The sequence below is a fragment of the Lethenteron reissneri genome, unplaced genomic scaffold (genome assembly GCF_015708825.2).
Source record: "Lethenteron reissneri isolate LAM-NWPU_2019-01 unplaced genomic scaffold, ASM1570882v1 scaffold_1506, whole genome shotgun sequence".
Classification (NCBI taxonomy): Eukaryota; Metazoa; Chordata; class Hyperoartia; order Petromyzontiformes; family Petromyzontidae; genus Lethenteron; species Lethenteron reissneri.
Window position 1 is genome coordinate 14,057 of NW_026891230.1, and position 18,609 is coordinate 32,665.

Below are 18,609 nucleotides of genomic sequence, written 5' to 3' on the forward strand. Positions count from 1 at the left end.
CTTCCCTCCCCACCACCCCACCCCTCCCTCCCCACCCCCCTCCCTCCCCTACCCCCTCTCTCCTCTCCCTCCCCCCACCCCCTCTCTCCTCTCCCCCACCCCCACCCCCTCCCTCCCCCACTTCCACCCCCTCCCTCCCCCACCCCTCCCTCCCTCCCCCACCAACCTCCCTCCCCCACCCACCCCTCTCTCCCCCACCCCCCTCCCTCCACTCCCTCCCTTCCCCTCCACACCCCTCCCTCCCCCACTCCCCTCCACTCCCCTCTCCTCCCTCCCCTCTCCTCCCTCCCCCTCCTCCCCCCCCTCCTCCCCCAGGCTCTGGCTGAGCAGCAGCAGCAGCTGGCGGCAGCGGTGGCGGCGTGTCAGCGTAGCTGGAACTCACCACCCACTCACCCTGGTGAGTCTAGCAGGGGGTGAGGGCATGGTGGGGAGATGCATTGTGGGTGTGTGTCTGTGGGTCTCTGTGGGTCTCTGTGGGTGTCTGTGGGTCTGGGTGTCTGTGGGTGTCTGTGGGTTTCTGTGGGTCTATATGGGTCTCTATGGGTTTATGTGTGTGTCTGTGGGTGTCTGTGGGTCTTTATGGGTCTCTATGGGTCTGTGTGTGTCTGTGTGTGTCTGTGGGTGTCTGTGTGTGTCTGTGTGTTTGTCTGTGTGTGTCTGTGTGTGTCTGTGTATGTTTGTGTGTGTCTGTGGGTGTCTGTGTGTGTCTGTGTGTGTCTGTGGGTGTCTGTGTGTGTCTGTGTGTGTGTCTGTGTGTGTGTCTGTGTGTGTGTCTGTGTCTGTGTGTGTGTGTCTGTGTGTGTCTGTGTGTGTGTGTGTCTGTGGGTCTCTGTGGGTGTGTCTGTGTGTGTGTCTGTGGGTGTCTGTGTGTGTCTGTGGGTGTCTGTGTGTGTCTGTGTGTTGTCTGTGTGTCTGTGTGTCTGTGTGTGTCTGTGGGTGTCTGTGGTGTCTGTGTGTGTCTGTGGGTGTCTGTGTGTGTCTGTGTGTGGTGTTCGTGTGTGGCTGTGGTGTGTCTGTGTGTGTCTGTGTGTGTGTGTGTCTGTGTGTGTCTGTGTGTGTGTGTGTCTGTGGGTCTCTGTGGGTGTGTCTGTGTGTGTCTGTGGGTATCTGTGTGTCTGTGTGTGTGTCTGTGGGTGTGTGTGTCTGTGTGTGTGTCTGTGTGTGTGTCTCTGTGTGTGTGTGTGTCTGTGTGTGTGTCTGTGTGTGTGTGTCTGTGTGTGTCTGTGTGTGTGTGTGTCTGTGGGTCTCTGTGGGTGTGTCTGTGTGTGTCTGTGGGTGTCTGTGTGTCTGTGTGTGTGTCTGTGTGTGTGTGTGTCTGTGTGTGTGTGTGTCTGTGTGTGTCTGTGTGTGGGTGTGTCTGTGGGTCTCTGTGGGTGTGTCTGTGTGTGTCTGTGGGTGTCTGGGTGTCTGTGTGTGTCTGTGGGTGTCTGTGTGTGTCTGTGTGTTTGTCTGTGTGTGTCTGTGTATGTCTGTGTGTGTCTGTGGGTGTCTGTGGGTGTCTGTGTGTGTCTGTGGGTGTCTGTGTGTGTGTCTGTGTGTGTCTGTGTGTGTGTCTGTGGTGTGTCTGGTGTTTGTCTGTGTGTGTGTGTGTCTGTGTGTGTGTGTGTGTCTGTGGGTCTCTGGGGTGTGTCTGTGTGTGTCTGTGGGTATCTGTGTGTGTGTCTGTGGGTGTGTGTGTGTGTCTGTGTGTGTGTCTGTGTGTGTGTGTGTGTCTGTGTGTGTGTCTGTGTGTCTGTGTGTGTCTGTGTGTACGTGTGTGTACGTGTGTGTGTCTGTATGTGTGTCAGTGTGTACACGTGTGTGTCTGTGTGTGTGTGTGTACGTGTGTGTGTGTGTCTGTGTGTGTGTCAGTTGTGTGTGTGTGTTTACCTGTGTGTGTTCGTGTGTGTACGTGTGTGTGTACCTGTATGTGTGTGTGTCAGTGTGTGTGTGTCAGTGTGTGTGTCTGTACGTGTGTGTGTACGTGTATGTCTGTCTGTGTGTACGTGTGTGTGTCTGTGTGTCTGTCTGTGTGTCAGTGTGTGTGTGTGTGTCTGTGTGGTCTGTGTGTACCTGTGTGTCTGTGTGTACTGTGTGTCAGTGTTGTGTACTTGTGTGTCTGGTGTGTGTAACTTGTGTGTGTTACTGTGTGTCTGTGTGTGTGTACCTGTGTGTCTGTGTGTACGTGTGTGTACCTGTGCGTGTGTCTGTGTGTACGTGTGTAAGGTGTGTGTCTGTGTGTGGACGTGTGTGTTTGTGTACGTGTGTGTGTGTGTCTGTGTGTGTGTGTCTGTGTGTGTACGTGTCTGTGTGTGTACGTGTCTGTGTGTACGTGACTGTGTGTACGTGTATGTGTACATGTGTGTGTCTGTGTGTGTGTGTACTGTGTGTGTGTCTGTGTTTGTGTTGTGTGTGTGTGTCTGTGCCCTGGTGGTCCCCCCTCTTTAAGAAGGGGGGACCGCACAGACAGTAACAACTACAGGGGCATCTCATCCTCAGTGTGCCAGAAAAGGTCCTGGCAAGGATTATTCAACATCCCCTTGCTAGGCACGCTGAGGAGAGGCTTGCGGAGCCCCAATGCGGTTTCAGGAAAGGGCGGTCCTGTACAGATGCCATATTTTCTGTCTGTCTGCTACAGCAGAGGTGTAGGGAATTCCAACAAGACCTACATCTCTGATTTATTGACCTGGTCAAGGCCTATGACACCATCAGTAGGCCTGGGCTCTGGGTTGTTCTTCGTGCTTTCGGAGTCCCTGACCCTCTGCTCACGATCATTAAGGACCTTCATGATGGTGAGCGGGCCCAGGTAAAACTACATGGCCGGGAGTCAGAGCCATTCCCTGTACACCTTGGGGTGCCACATGGATGTCCTCTTGCCCCCACATTATTTAACATCTATTTTGACCGCGTGGTTCGTGAAGCCTTCAGCAGCTGTACCGGGGGAATTTCCATCTGGTACAGATATAATGGGAGGCTGATCGATGCCCGGGTGCGATCAAGGGATAGCTCCCTATTGGTCAACCACGTTATGTATGCCGATGATTTGGTAATAGCTGCTCATTCAGAAGAGGAGTTAGAGACGCTGCTGCTGAGACTGGAGCGTGCCACTAAGAGGTGGGGCCTTACCATCAGCCCCACCAAAACTAAGCACCTGCCTGGGTATTTTGTACCATCAGACACTCCACCCACACAACTCCCAATCGGTGATGGGGCAGTTGTGGAGAAAGTGTAGAGTTACCCATACCTGGGCAGTGTGCTTATGACCGGCTCCAGTTTAACAGCAGAGGTCTCACTCCGAATCAGTCGAGTGGCAATATCTTTTCATCAGTTTCGTAACGCTGTGTGGAAGCTACCTGGTCTGTCGCTCCGCACGAAGCTTCAGTTCTTCTCGGCCACGGTCATTCCCTCCCTTCTCTACGCTTGCGAAACGTGGACCCCCCTAATGGAGCATCTTTGTCAGTTAGAAACATTTAGGCTGGCATGCCTAGGATCCATCCTGGGTTTAACCAGGCTGGATTGTGTGAGGAGCTCACAAATCCTTGGGCAAAGTCCCATCGGTGAGCTCCTCCGGCAGGTAAGGCTGCATTGGCTTGGTCATGTAGCCCGCATGCCCAGCCACCGCATGCCGAAACAGCTTTTGTTCAGCCGGATCGAGGGGACTAAATGGGCGCGACATGGGCTAGAGAAGAGATGGAGTGATGTGGTACAGGAGGACGTGGAGCTGAGTGGACTTGCCGATGACTGGTACCAGCGGTGTCAAGATCGGCCTCTGTGGAGGAGGCTCGTGAAGGACGCTACTGGGCAGTTTGAGGTAGTCGCCCTCCAACAACAACGGAGGGCGGAGGAGCGACGCTCATAACAACGAGCGGAGCGCCGGGTGGCTAAAGCACAGCAAGTTGGCACAGTAGGGGGCACAGGTGGTGCATCAGCCAGTCATCTCGGTCATCTCAGTCAGTCGACCCGTGGCACCTGGGTCTGCCCCGTGACCTCCTGCCAGCGGGCGTTCGACACTTCACGTGATCTCAAGGTGCACATGGCCTGGCACAAGCATCGTGGTGATGTGACCGCAACTTAATGGCGGATGGCGGTTGTTGTTGTATAGTGTTGCCAGGTGAGTAGCAGTGTAGTGTATAGTGTTGCCAGGTATGTGGTAGTGTAGTGTATAGTGTAGTGTGTAGTGTATAGTGTAGTGTATTTGTTTACAGCTATGAGAGTGGTTCCGTCAGCTTCCCAACCGCTATGTATATAGATGTTGTGTATAGTTTATAGTGTAGTGTATAGTGTAGTGTAATGTGTTCACAGCAATGTATATAGATGTGTGTGTGTTCACAGCTATCTATATAGATGTGTGTATAGTGTAGTGTATAGTGTAGTGTGTTCACAGCAATGTATATAGATGTGTGTGTGTGTGACGTAGGTCCGCGGAGGGCAAACAGGCGGCCCACACGACGCTGGAGGCTTCCAGGGTGAAGGTGGCGGTGGCCCGGGGCAGTCGCCGAGCGTCGCTGGCGCCCCCGGGTTACCACTCGCTGGCGGGGGCCTCCTCTGACGGGAACGGCACCGGGTGAGTTTCGCGAGGAACGCTCACACCGCTCCTCATACATTACGGCGTTGACTATTATTATTCATAATCAAGGTTTTTGGGTTTAGATCGCATTATCCACTATACACTACACACTATACACTACACTATACACTACACTATACACTACACTACACACTATACACTACACTATACACTACACTACACACTATAAACTACACACTACACACAACACTACACACAACACTACACTATACACTACACACTACACTATACACTGCACTATACACTATACACTACACACTATACACTACACACTATACACTACACACTATACACTACACATTACACTATACACTACACTATACACTACACTATACACTACACACTATCACACTATACACTACACACTATACACTACACACTATACACTACACACTACACTACACTACACACTATACACTACACTACACACTATACACTACACACTATACACTACACACTATTCACTACACTATACACTACACACTATACACTACACACTATACACTACACTATACACTGCACTATACATTATACACGCAATATAACCCATACAAATCCTCTATCATGGAGCGTGTATATTTATTGTTGTTAATGAAAACACTCCTCTTGAAATTCGACTCGTTTCTAGGGTGGCAGATCCCGGCGAGCCGGACCCCCCACGGCAGTTCCCGCAGCAGCGATGTCGCCGCGGGAATTGCGTCAGCTCCGTGACGAGTCGCGGGGACTTCAGACGGAGCTGAGGGCGACGCCGAGGCCCCGCCAGGAGCCCCCCGGGCAGAGCGCCGGCGGCGGCACCGGGCGCACGGCTTGGGTTTAGCGCGAGCGAGTGTCACCGTCGCGGCGACCGTCTGTGCTCTTTGTGAAGATTCGAGCGGCGGAGCGCGGGCACCCCGCTCACGCGGCGCACGCGACGGTGTGGGGGGCACGTCGGCACCCAGCCTCGTAGCTCGGGGGATTCGGCTCTGCTGGGTTTGTAACCCCCAGAGTACTGAGAGCAGAGGTCGCAAACGGGGTTTGATTCCTTACCCGATACCCGTACCCGGCCGGTTATCGGGTAGGGTACTACGGGTACCCGATTGCGACCTCTGAGATGAAGCCACGTTGCAGGCGCGGGTGGGTTGATTCTAGGAACTTGAATTGTGAGAAGAGACAAGACGTTGGGAAATGGGTGACAAACGGTGACTCACCAGTGACTCACGGTCTACCCGTACCCGTACCCGGCCGCACCAGGGTCGCAAACGGGTACCCGTACCCGGCCGGGTACGGGTAGCCGGGTATCGGGTAGGGTACGGGTATCGGGTACCCGGTTGCGACCTCTGATTGAGAGTCCAATCTCCTTAAAACGCGTTTTTTGTGGCATCGTGGCTTTCGCATTGGGCCAACGTATAAATGCACGAATCGGGGGAGATTTTGATTTAAAGAAACCCACATTTTTTTGTTTCTTTAGCTAACTTCTTAATTTGCGTGAGTTTCTGTTTTCATTTTTTCGTTAAATTTCCTCACTCCATCGGTGGATCGGAGGGCCTGAGTTTAGCGGGCGCACGTCGTTATTATACCATAACAGCCGGCTCCCATTTATATTGACAAAACAAACGGCATTTAAGATGTTGGCTATGCGGTTTGTGAACAGCTGTGGCCAAATCTGAACATCAGGTGACACGGTGTTGTATATATTGTTTTTCTGAAAAGTATAAAATAAAATTGGGAAATCATGTTTAGATATCTCGCGGATAAGAAGAGTCACGCGGTATTCTCATCCTCTTATTGGCGAGGTTATCTGTCATTTTGCTCCTTTTAGCTGGAAGGTAAAGATTTGCAGATGGCCCCACAGATAATAAGATCAGCAGCTCTGTTGGTGTTCCCCCGTGTCACAGCGGATCACAGCAGTTCTGCATGAATTTTGCGCAGTGTTTGAAAGCTATCATTCAACCATTATGCACCAGATGTACACAAAACTGCGTTTAAACGATCTCCCTTGTACAAAAAAAACATACGCCCACAACATCCCATCACCACACGTCAACGCACATGCAGTGGGTTCTCATCAGGCGCACGCCAAGACTGGGAGGCAGCAAGTTTTAATCTCTCACACAACCAACACTCTTCAACGTTCCCAGGTGAACCAAGCACATTGCGAGCGACTGCGCTCATCGTGGGCTAACCACGCAAGGTGGTGGCCGCCGGCCCTAACCACCTCGCCGCTTGAGCGGAACCCCTTCGCTACGGTGGGACGGGAACAGGCGACGCGTACGGAGGCTGAAAAGCGAAGATGGAAGTGGACGACTTCTTTCCCACGGTTGAAGAACCACGGGGGGACTCCGCACCCCCCCTTCCCCCCCGTCAGTCACACTCTGGGTCCACATCACGTGGCCATCCCCTTCTGGGCCACGTGCTCCGTCACATCTGGAATGTGCCCTCTAGTGAGCCCTTGTGTATAGTACACCCACTGTCGCCATAGAACAGCCCATTTATACTACAGGTGCAGTGCCATGAGAGGGGCTACTGTGCCAGCCCAAGAGGGGAGGGGCTGCTGGGGGCTCTGGGACCCTAGACAGATAAGCCCCTTGGCGCCAGGCGCTAGGATCCCAGGCACCCCAGACGCTTAAGCCCCTTGGCTGCCAGGCGCTAGGATCCCAGGCACCCCAGACGCTTAAGCCCCTTGGTGCCACCAACGGGGGGGCTGTGTGTGCTCTGTGGGATACCTGGGGGCGCACACAACCCCAACCCTCGTTGGGCACGAGGCATAAAAGGGCAGCTCCCTGGCCGATCAGGGCCAGTCGCAGGTCAAGACCCGCCAGCCAGCCAGCTTAGGACCCTGGACCCCCTTGTCCCGCTTGTCCTTGTAAGGGCGAGTTCCGAGGAAGCCAGAGTCCAGACCCGCACCTTGGCTGGGTCGGGTCAATTAGCCTCCCCTAGGGTAATTGTTCCCATAGCCACCGGTCGAACGACATCAACATCTTTAACAACAAAATCAACATCCTCAACAACATCATCAAAATCAATAACAACATCATAAACATCAACGACAAAATCAACAACAGCACCATCGACATCTTCATCAACATCAACAAGCGAAGTTAAGAAGAGCATATTCTTTGGGGTCTGTCGGTAACATCACGTGTGTAGGTTCAAAGCAAATAACAAAAACACGCGACGTTTCCATCGCAACACTGATGACGACCGCTTGTGTTGCCATCGAAACGTCGTAGTTTTTTGTTATTTTCTTGAACCTACCCACGCCACCTGACCGACAGACCCATAAATCCCTGCAAGGCACGAAAGCTTCAAGTCAAGATTCAAGAGGAGAACGCCAGCGTCCGCCGAGCGGACTGCTACTACCGCCACTACCCCTACTACTACTACTGCTTCTGCTACTGCTGCTTCTGCTACTACAGCTGCGACTGGCGCCACTGCTGCCACAGCTGCCACTGCTGGCACAGCTGCCACTGGTGCCACAGCGAGTGCACGTGCTGCTGCTGCTGCCGGCGCCGCTGCTGCTGCTCGTGGCATCTCGGTGACAAGAAGTGCTCCTTGTCCCAGCCGCCACACTTCTTGTAGCTGGCGCGGAGGTCGTGGTGAGCCCAGAGAACGGTGAGCAAAGCCCTCGCTGCAAAGAGGTCCTGGCTGCACGCCGTCCTGACACAGCACCAACACACGCACAAAGACAAAGATCCCCCGTGTAGCCTGTAACAGACTGTAGGGGCGAGTGCTGTTAGCGAGCACCTGTGAAGGCCGGAACGGCACACGAGGGGGTGGGAGGCTGAGTCGACCTAGACACACACAGATACACACAGACACAAAGACAAAGATCTTTGTGTGCGTGGTGAGTGTGCGTGGTGAGTGTGGGTGGTGAGAGTGGCGAGCGTGGTGAGTGTGGGTGGTGAGTGTGCCTGGTGAGTGGTGGTGAGTGTGTGTGGTGAGTGTGGATAGTGAGGGTGGGTGGTGAGTGTGGATAGTGAGGGTGGGTGGTGAGTGTGGGTGGTGAGGGTTGGTGGTGAGTGTGGGTGGTGAGCGTGAGTGGTGAGCTTGGAGTGTGTGGATAGTGAGGGTGGGTGGTGAGCGTGGTGAGTGTGCGTGGTGAGTGTGGCTGGTGAGTGTGGCTGGTGAGCGTGGGTGGTGAGTGTGCGTGGTTGAGCGTGGATCGTTCCCCCACCCCCGCCCCGCTCACCGGCTGGTGCGGATGGCCACGATGCGCCTGATGCCACCGCCGCGATGCAGCCGCTGAGCGTTGGCGACGCTGCCAGAGACCAGCGCCGTCAGCGCCCAGAGCACTGCCGACAGCCCCTCCTCGCCCAGCCACGAGGCCTCGCCACCATCGCCACCATCGCCACCGCCGCCACCGCCGCCTGCCTCGGCAGCGTCAGGCAGCATCGCGGTGAGGATCCTCACGCCATTGTGCAGCCCTGGGGAGCGCGCAGAGACGGTGGTGAGCGGACTCCATCGCCACTCCCATCGCCACCTCCATCGCCACCTCCATCGCCACTCCATCGCCACCTTCATCGCCACTTCATCGCCACTTCATCGCCACCTCCATCGCCACCTCCATCGCCACTTCATCGCCACTTCATCGCCACCTCCATCGCCACCTCCATCGCCACTTCATCGCCACCTCCATCGCCACTTCATCGCCACCTCCATCGCCACCTCCATCGCCACTTCATCGCCACTTCATCGCCACCTCCATCGCCACCTCCATCGCCACTTCATCGCCACCTCCATCGCCACCTCCATCGCCACCTCCATCGCCACTTCATCGCCACCTCCATCGCCACCTGCATCGCCACCTCCATCGCCACCTCCATCGCCACCTCCATCGCCACTTCATCGCCACTTCATCGCCACCTCCATCGCCACCTCCATCGCCACTTCATCGCCACTTCATCGCCACTTCATCGCCACCTCCATCGCCACCTCCATCGCCACTTCATCGCCACCTCCATCGCCACCTCCATCGCCACTTCATCGCCACTTCATCGCCACCTCCATCGCCACCTCCATCGCCACCTCCATCGCCACCTCCATCGCCACTTCATCGCCACCTCCATCGCCACCTCCATCGCCACCTCCATCGCCACTTCATCGCCACTTCATCGCCACCTCAATCGCCACTTCATCGCCACTCCATCGCCACTCCATCGCCACTTCATCGCCACCTCCATCGCCACCTCCATCGCCACCTCCATCGCCACTTCATCGCCATCATCGCCACTCCATCGCCACCTCCATCGCCACCTCCATCGCCACTTCATCGCCACCTCCATCGCCACTCATCGCCACCATCGCCACTTCATCGCCACCTCCATAGCCACCTCCATCGCCACTTCATCGCCACTCATCGCCACCTCCATCCACTTCATCGCCACTTCATCGCCACCTCCATCGCCACCTCCATCGCCATTCATCGCACCTCCATCGCCACCTGCATCGCCACCCATCGCCACTTCATCGCCACCTCCATCGCCACCTCCATCGCCACTTCATCGCCACCTCCATCGCCACCTCCATCGCCACTTCATCGCCACTCATCGCCACCTCCATCGCCACCTCCATCGCCACCACATCGCCACCTCCATCGCCACTTCATCGCCATCCATCGCCACCTCCATCGCCACCTCCATCGCCACTCCATCGCCACTTCATCGCCACCTCCATCGCCACTCATCGCCACCTCCATCGCCACCTCCATCGCCACTTCATCGCCACTCCATCGCCACCTCCATCGCCACCTCCATCGCCACTTCATCGCCACCTCCATCGCCACCTCCATCGCCACCTCCATCGCCACCTCCATCGCCACTTCATCCACCTCCATCGCCACTTCATCCCACCTCCATCGCCACTTCATCGCCACTCATAGCCACCTCCATCGCCACTTCATCGCCACTTCATCGCCACCTCCATCGCCACTCATCGCCACTTCATCGCCACCTCCATCGCCACCTCCATCGCCACTTCATCGCCACCTCCATGCCACCTCCATCGCCACCCATCGCCACTTCATCGCCACTCATCCACCTCCATCGCCACCTCCATCGCCACCTCCATCGCCACTTCATCGCCACCTCCATCGCCACCTCCATCGCCACCTCCATCGCCACCTCCATCGCCACTCCATCGCCACCTCCATCGCCACCTCATCGCCACCTCCATCGCCACCTCCATCGCCACCTCCATCGCCACTTCATCGCCACCTCCATCGCACCTCCATCGCCACCTCCATCGCCACTTCATCGCCACCTCCATCGCCACTTCATCGCCACTTCATCGCCACCTCCATCGCCACTTCATCGCCACTTCATCGCCACCTCCATCGCCACCTCCATCGCCACCTCCATCGCCACTTCATCGCCCTCCATCGCCACCTCCATCGCCACCTCATCGCCACTCATCGCCACCTCCATCGCCACTCCTCCAGCCACTTCATCGCCACTCATCGCCACCTCCATCGCCACCTCCATCGCCACTCATCGCCCTCCATCGCCACCTCCATCGCCACTCATCGCCACCTCCATCGCCACTTCATCGCTACCTCCATCGCCACTTCATCGCCACTTCATCGCCACCTCCATCGCCACCTCCATCGCCACCTCCATCACCACTTCATCGCCACCTCCATCGCCACTCCATCGCCACCTCATCACCATTCATCGCCACCTCCATCGCCACCTCCATCGCCACCTCCATCGCCACTTCATCGCCACCTCCATCGCCACTCCATCGCCACCTCCATCGCCACTCCATCGCCACCTGCATCGCCACTCATCGCCACCTCCATCGCCACCTCCATCACCACCTCCATCGTTCATCATCGCACCTCCATCGCCCTTCATCGCCACCTCCTCACCACCTCCATCGCCACTTCATCGCCACCTCCATCGCCACTTCATCGCCACCTCCATCGCCACCTCAATCGCCACCTCCATCGCCACTTCATCGCCACTTCATCGCCACCTCCATCGCACCCATCGCCACTCATCGCCACTTCATCGCCACTTCATCGCCACCTCATCGCCACTTCATCGCCACCTCCATCGCCACCTCCATCGCCACTTCATCGCCACCTCCATCGCCACTTCATCGCCACCTCCATCGCCACTTCATCGCCACCTCATCGCCACTTCATCGCCACTTCCGCCACCCCATCGCCACCTCCATCGCCACTTCATCGCCACTTCATCGCCACTTCATCGCCACCTCCATCGCCACTCATCGCCACCTCCATCGCCACTTCATCGCCACTTCATCGCCACCTCCATCGCCACCTCCATCACCACTTCATCGCCACCTCCATCGCCATTCATCGCCACTTCATCGCCACTTCATCGCCACCTCCATCGCCACCTCCATCGCCACTTCATCGCCACTCCATCGCCACCTCCATCGCCACTCATGCCACTTCATCGCCACCTCCATCGCCACCTCCATCGCCACTTCATCGCCACCTCCATCGCCACCTCCATCGCCACCTCCATCGCCACTTCATCGCCACCTCCATCGCCACCTCCATCGCCACTTCATCGCCACCTCCATCGCCACCTCCATCGCCACTTCATCGCCACTTCATCGCCACTTCATCGCCACCTCCATCGCCACCTCCATCGCCACTCCATCGCCACCTCCATCGCCACTTCATCGCCACTTCATGCCACTTCATCGCCACCTCCATCGCCACCTCCATCTCCACTTCATCGCCACTTCATCGCCACCTCCATCCACCTCCATCGCCACCTCCATCGCCACTTCATCGCCACCACCTCCATCGCCACTTCATCGCCACCTCCATCGCCACTTCATCGCCACCTCCATCGCCACCTCCATCGCCACCTCCATCGCCACCTCCATCGCCACTTCATCGCCACTCCATCGCCACTTCATCGCCACTTCATCACCACCTCCCATCGCCACTTCATCGCCACCTCCATCGCCACCTCCATCGCCACCTCCATCGCCACCTCCATCGCCACTTCATCGCCACCTCCATCGCCACCTCCATCGCCACCTCCATCGCCACCTCCATGCCACTTCATCGCCACCTCCATCGCCACCTCCATCGCCACCTCCCATCGCCACCTCCATCGCCACCTCCATCGCCACTTCATCGCCACCTCCATCGCCACTTCATCGCCACCTCCATCGCCACCTCCATCACCACTTCATCGCCACCTCCATCGCCACTCATCGCGACTTCATCGCCACCTCCATCGCCACCTCCATCGCCACCTCCATCGCCACTTCATCGCGACTTCATCGCCACCTCCATCGCCACTTCATCGCCACCTCCATCGCCACCCTCCATCGCCACTCCATCGCCACCTCCATCGCCACCTCCATCGCCACCTCCATCGCCACTCATCGCCACCTCCACATCGCCACCTCCCCCCAGCCACCTCCATCGCCACCTCCATCGCCACTTCATCGCACACCTCCATCGCCACTTCATCGCCACTTCATCGCCACTTCATCGCCACCTCCATCGCCACCTCCATCGCCACCTTCATCGCCACTCATCGCCACTTCATCGCCACTTCATCGCCACCTCCATCGCCACTTCATCGCCACCTCCATCGCCACCTCCATCACGACTTCATCGCCACCTCCATCGCCACTTCATTGCCACTTCATCGCCACCTCCATCACCACCTCCATCGCCACTCCATCACCACTCATCGCCACTTCATCGCCACCTCCATCGCCACCTCCATCGCCACCCCATCACGACTTCATCGCCACTCCATCGCCACTTCATCGCCACCTCCATCGCCACCTCCATCGCCACCTCCGCCACTCCATCGCCACTTCATCGCCACTTCATCGCCACCTCCATCGCCACTTCATCGCCACTTCATCGCCACTTCATCGCCACCTCCATCGCCACCTCTATCGCCACTTCATCGCCACCTCCATCGCCACCTCCATCGCCACTTCATCGCCACTTCATCGCCACCTCCATCACCTCCATCGCCACCTCCATCGCCACTTCATCGCCACCTCCATCCACCTCCATCGCCACCTCCATCGCCACTTCATCGCCACCTCCATCGCCACCCATCGCCACTTCATCGCCACCTCCATCGCCACCTCCATCGCCACCTCCATCGCCACTTCATCGCACTTCATCGCCACTTCATCGCCACCTCCATCGCCACCTCCATCGCCACATCCATCGCCACCTCCATCGCCACTTCATCGCCACTTCATCGCCACTTCATCGCCACCTCCATCGCCACCTCCATCGCCACTTCATCGCCACTTCATCGCCACCTCCATCCACCCTCCATCGCCACCTCCATCGCCACTTCATCGCCACCTCCATCGCCACTTCCATCGCCACCTCCATCGCCACTTCATCGCCACCTCCATCGCCACCTCCATCGCCACCTCCATCGCCACCTCCATCGCCACTTCATCGCCTCCTCCATCGCCACTTCATCGCCACTTCATCACCACCTCCATCGCCACTTCATCGCCACCTCCATCGCCACCTCCATCGCCACCCATCGCCACCTCCATCGCCACTCATCGCCACCTCCATCGCCACCTCTATCGCCACTCCATCGCCACCTCCATCGCCACTTCATCGCCACCTCCATCGCCACCTTCATCGCCACTCCATCGCCACCATCGCCACCTCCATCGCCACCTCCATCGCCACTTCATCGCCACCTCCATCGCCACTTCATCGCCACCTCCATCGCCACCTCCATCACCACTTCATCGCCACCTCCATCGCCACTTCATCGCCACTCCATCCACCTCCTCCATCCCACCTCCATCGCCACTTCATCGCGACTTCATCGCCACCTCCATCGCACTTCATCGCCACTCCATCGCCACCTCCATCGCCACATCATCGCCACCTCCATCGCCACCTCCATCGCCACCTCCATCGCCACTTCATCGCCACCTCCATCGCCACTTCATCGACCTCCATCGCCACCTCCATCGCCACCTCCATCGCCACTTCATCGCCACCTCCATCGCCACTTCATCGCCACTTCATCGCCACCTCCATCGCCACCTCCATCGCCACCTTCATCGCCACTTCATCGCCACTTCATCGCCACTTCATCGCCACCTCCATCGCCACTTCATCGCCACCTCCATCGCCACCTCCATCACGACTTCATCGCCACCTCCATCGCCACTTCATTGCCACTTCATCGCCACCTCCATCACCACCTCCATCGCCACTCCATCACCACTTCATCGCCACTTCATCGCCACCTCCATCGCCACCTCCATCGCCACCTCCATCACGACTTCATCGCCACCTCCATCGCCACTTCATCGCCACCTCCATCGCCACCTCCATCGCCACCTCCATCGCCACTCCATCGCCACTTCATCGCCACTTCATCGCCACCTCCATCGCCACCTCCATCGCCACCTCCATCACGACTTCATCGCCACCTCCATCGCCACTTCATCGCCACCTCCATCGCCACCTCCATCGCCACCTCCATCGCCACTCCATCGCCACTTCATCGCCACTTCATCGCCACCTCCATCGCCACCTCCATCGCCACCTTCATCACTTTATCACCACTATCACCACTATCACCACTATCACCACCACCATCACCACTATCACCACCACCATCACCACTATCACCATCACCACCATCACCACCATTACCACCACCACCATCACCACACCATCACCACCACCACCATCACCACATCACCACCATCACCACCACCACTATCACCACCAACCATCACCACCACTATCACCACCACCATCACCACCACCATCACCACCTCCCTCCCTCCCACCCCCCGCATCTCACCGATGAGCGCTGGTTTGTTGGGGTCATTGCGAGCGAGGACCCGCAGCGCGTGCACCGAGGTGTACGCCAGCAGACGGCGCTCGTCGTCGCCGCTCCTGCTCCTCCCGCTCCGCAGCTGCTCCAGGAGGCAGGGCAGCCCCCGTTGTGAGCCACGGCCGTGCGGGACAACGCCGACCACTGCTCACGACGGCGCACGGCAACGCAACACCATCACCACGCAGACAGTCAAACAGTGGGCGTTGCTAGGGAGCGTTGCTAGGGAGCGTTGCTAGGAAGCGTTGCTATAGAGCGTTGCTAGGGAGCGTTGCTAGCGAGCGTTGCTAGGGAGCGTTGCTAGGGAGCGGGCTGGGGAGCGTTGCTAGGGAGCGTTGCTAGGGAGCGTCACCTGGGTGTCTCCGCTGGCCAGCGTGTAGATGGAGCGTGTTGCTGCTTGCAGCACGAGCACGTTGTGCGACTGCTGCAGCAGCGACACGTAGCAGCTGATGTGTCGGCCTGGTACAGCAGCTCCCAGCCTGCAGGCGTAGGCCTCGTTACGGCGCGGAGCAAGGCGGACAGGAACACGGTGTGTCTACACACACACACACGGTGTGTCTACACACACACGGTGTGTCTACACCACACACGGTGTCTACACACACACACACGGGTGTCTACACACACACACACGGTGTGTCTACACACACACGGTGTGTCTACACACACACACGGGTGTCTAACACACACACACGGTGTGTCTACACAAACACACGGTGTGTCTACACACACACACGGGTGTCTACACACACACGGGTGTCTACACACAACACGGTGTGTCTACACACACACACACGGTGTGTCTACACCACACACACGGTGTTCTACACACACACACACACGGTGTGTCTACACACACACGGTGTCTACACACACACACGGGTGTCTACACACACACACACGGTGTGTCTACACACACACACGGTGTGTCTACACACACACAGGGTGTCTACACACACACGGGTGTCTACACACACACACGGTGCGTCTACACACACACACGGTGCGTACACACCACACACGGTGCGTCTACACACACACACGGTGTGCCTACACACACACACGGTGTGTCTACACACACACGGTGTGTCTACACACACACGGTGTGTCTACACACACACGGTGCGTCTACACACACACACGGTGTGCCTACACACACACACGGTGTGTCTACACGCACACACGGGTGTCTACACGCACACACGGTGTGTCTACACGCACACACGGGTGTCTACACGCACACACGGTGTGTCTACACGCACACACGGTGTGTCTACACGCACACACGGTGTGTCTACACACACGGTGTGTCTACACACACACGGTGTGTCTACACACACACGGTGTGTCTACACACACACGGTGTGTCTACACACACACACGTGTCTACACACACACGGTGTGTCTACACACACACACGTGTCTACACACACACACGGTGTGTCTACACACACACACGGGTGTCTACACACACACGGGTGTCTACACGCACACACGGGTGTCTACACGCACACACACGGTGTGTCTACACACACACACGGTGTGTCTACACACCACACGGGTGTCTACACGCACACACGGGTGTCTACACGCACACACGGGTGTCTACACGCACACACACGGTGTGTCTACACACACACAGGTGGTCTACACACACACGGGTGTCTACACACACAACGGGTGTCTACACACACACACGGGTGTCTACACGCACACACACGGTGTGTCTACACACACACGGTGTGTCTACACACACACACGGTGTGTCTACACACACACACGGCGTGTCTACACACACACACGGTGTGTCTACACACACACACGGGTGTCTACACGCACACACGGTGTCTACACATACACACGCACATCGTACACTACACTATCACACACTGCACTATAACGCACTACACTATCACACACTACACTATATACTACATTATACACTACACTATACACTACACTATCACACACTACACTAGACACTACACTGTACACTACACCATACACTACACTATACACTACACTATACACACAGGGAAGGGGGGGAGGGAGGGGTAGTGAGGGGGGGAGGGAGTGAGGGAGGGAGTGAGGGGGAGGGGGGGGGAGTGAGGGAGGAGGGGGGGTGGGGGAGTGAGAGGGAGCGGGTGAGGGGGGAGTGAGGGGGGAGGGGGGGAATGAGGGGGGGAGTGAGGGGGTCACAGTGTCCACCTGTCTTCAGGGTGGAGCTGTGGCTGGCAGCTCCCCCCAGCTGCCCCCCCCCAGCCTTGAGTCTCCGCAGTGCGGCACGTGGTGCAGCATGTGGACGCTCAGCTGCTGCAGGACACAGACGGCATCCTCCACCGCCTGCGGACACAGGGGCAGACGCAGACAAAGCTCCCCGCGTAGCCGTGACGGGTCGTAGGGGCGAGTGTTGTTAGTTGCGCAAGAGGGGGTGGCACCACGCCCGACCGCCTTTGTCTCCCCAGTGGTGATGTTTACACACCGCACCAGGTACTCATTTGAGGCTGAGTCGACCTAGGGGAGGCCCGGGACCGGTTCAGATAATCGTCACTGGTGTTGGCCGTGAGCAGGAATCGAACCCGGGTCGCCGGATTCATAGTGCAGCGTAGCGCTAACCGCTACACCGCCGCTCTCCAGGCAGACACACACACGCACATACATATGTAATAACAGCCATAGAGGGTTCACGTGGGGATTGGCTTGCCGGTCCTTTGTAGCCAATAAGGGATGAGCCAGGGAGCATGGCCTCGGCGTGATCGCGGCACGTCAGCAGGGGTGATTGGCCTGGCCAATCGGGGCCTCAGCTAAAGGGGAGCCGGATCAGAGGCGTGCTCCCGGGATTGACGGGGAACCATCGGGAGCGGTCAACACTGTCTATGGAGGATTGGCTGGGGGGTACCACGTGACGAAGGGATTAAGAGAGAGAGGACAGTCGTGAGCAGACTTGGGGACGACAAGAGCAAGAGTCACGCGCGTACGGGGCTCTGGGTGCCACGTGCGCGGTGGGGACTTGGCAAGAAGTCTGCCCTCTCTCCGTTGTCTGCCAGCAACGGGGAGTGTGTGTGTGAAGTGTAACTGTGGAAGTTGAAAATAAAAAGGACTGATTCCGGAAGCCGTCTCAAGGAGGTTTATTACATTGGTGTCAGAAGTCCTTCTGCGACCGTTGGGACGATCGTCAAGATGTCCAAACACCTCAGAAAAAAGAACTGCCCGTGCCTC

The 18,609-nt window shown here is 57.4% G+C and overlaps 1 long non-coding RNA gene across 1 annotated transcript; it reads left to right on the forward strand.

Moving 5' to 3' along the window:
• The first annotated feature begins 367 nt into the window (after positions 1 to 367).
• On the forward strand, positions 368 to 6,281 carry LOC133362508 (uncharacterized). Its single transcript, XR_009757503.1, has 3 exons — positions 368 to 397; positions 4,397 to 4,543; positions 5,196 to 6,281. It is a non-coding gene; the product is annotated as an uncharacterized LOC133362508 (long non-coding RNA).
• Positions 6,282 to 18,609: the final 12,328 nt, after the last annotated feature.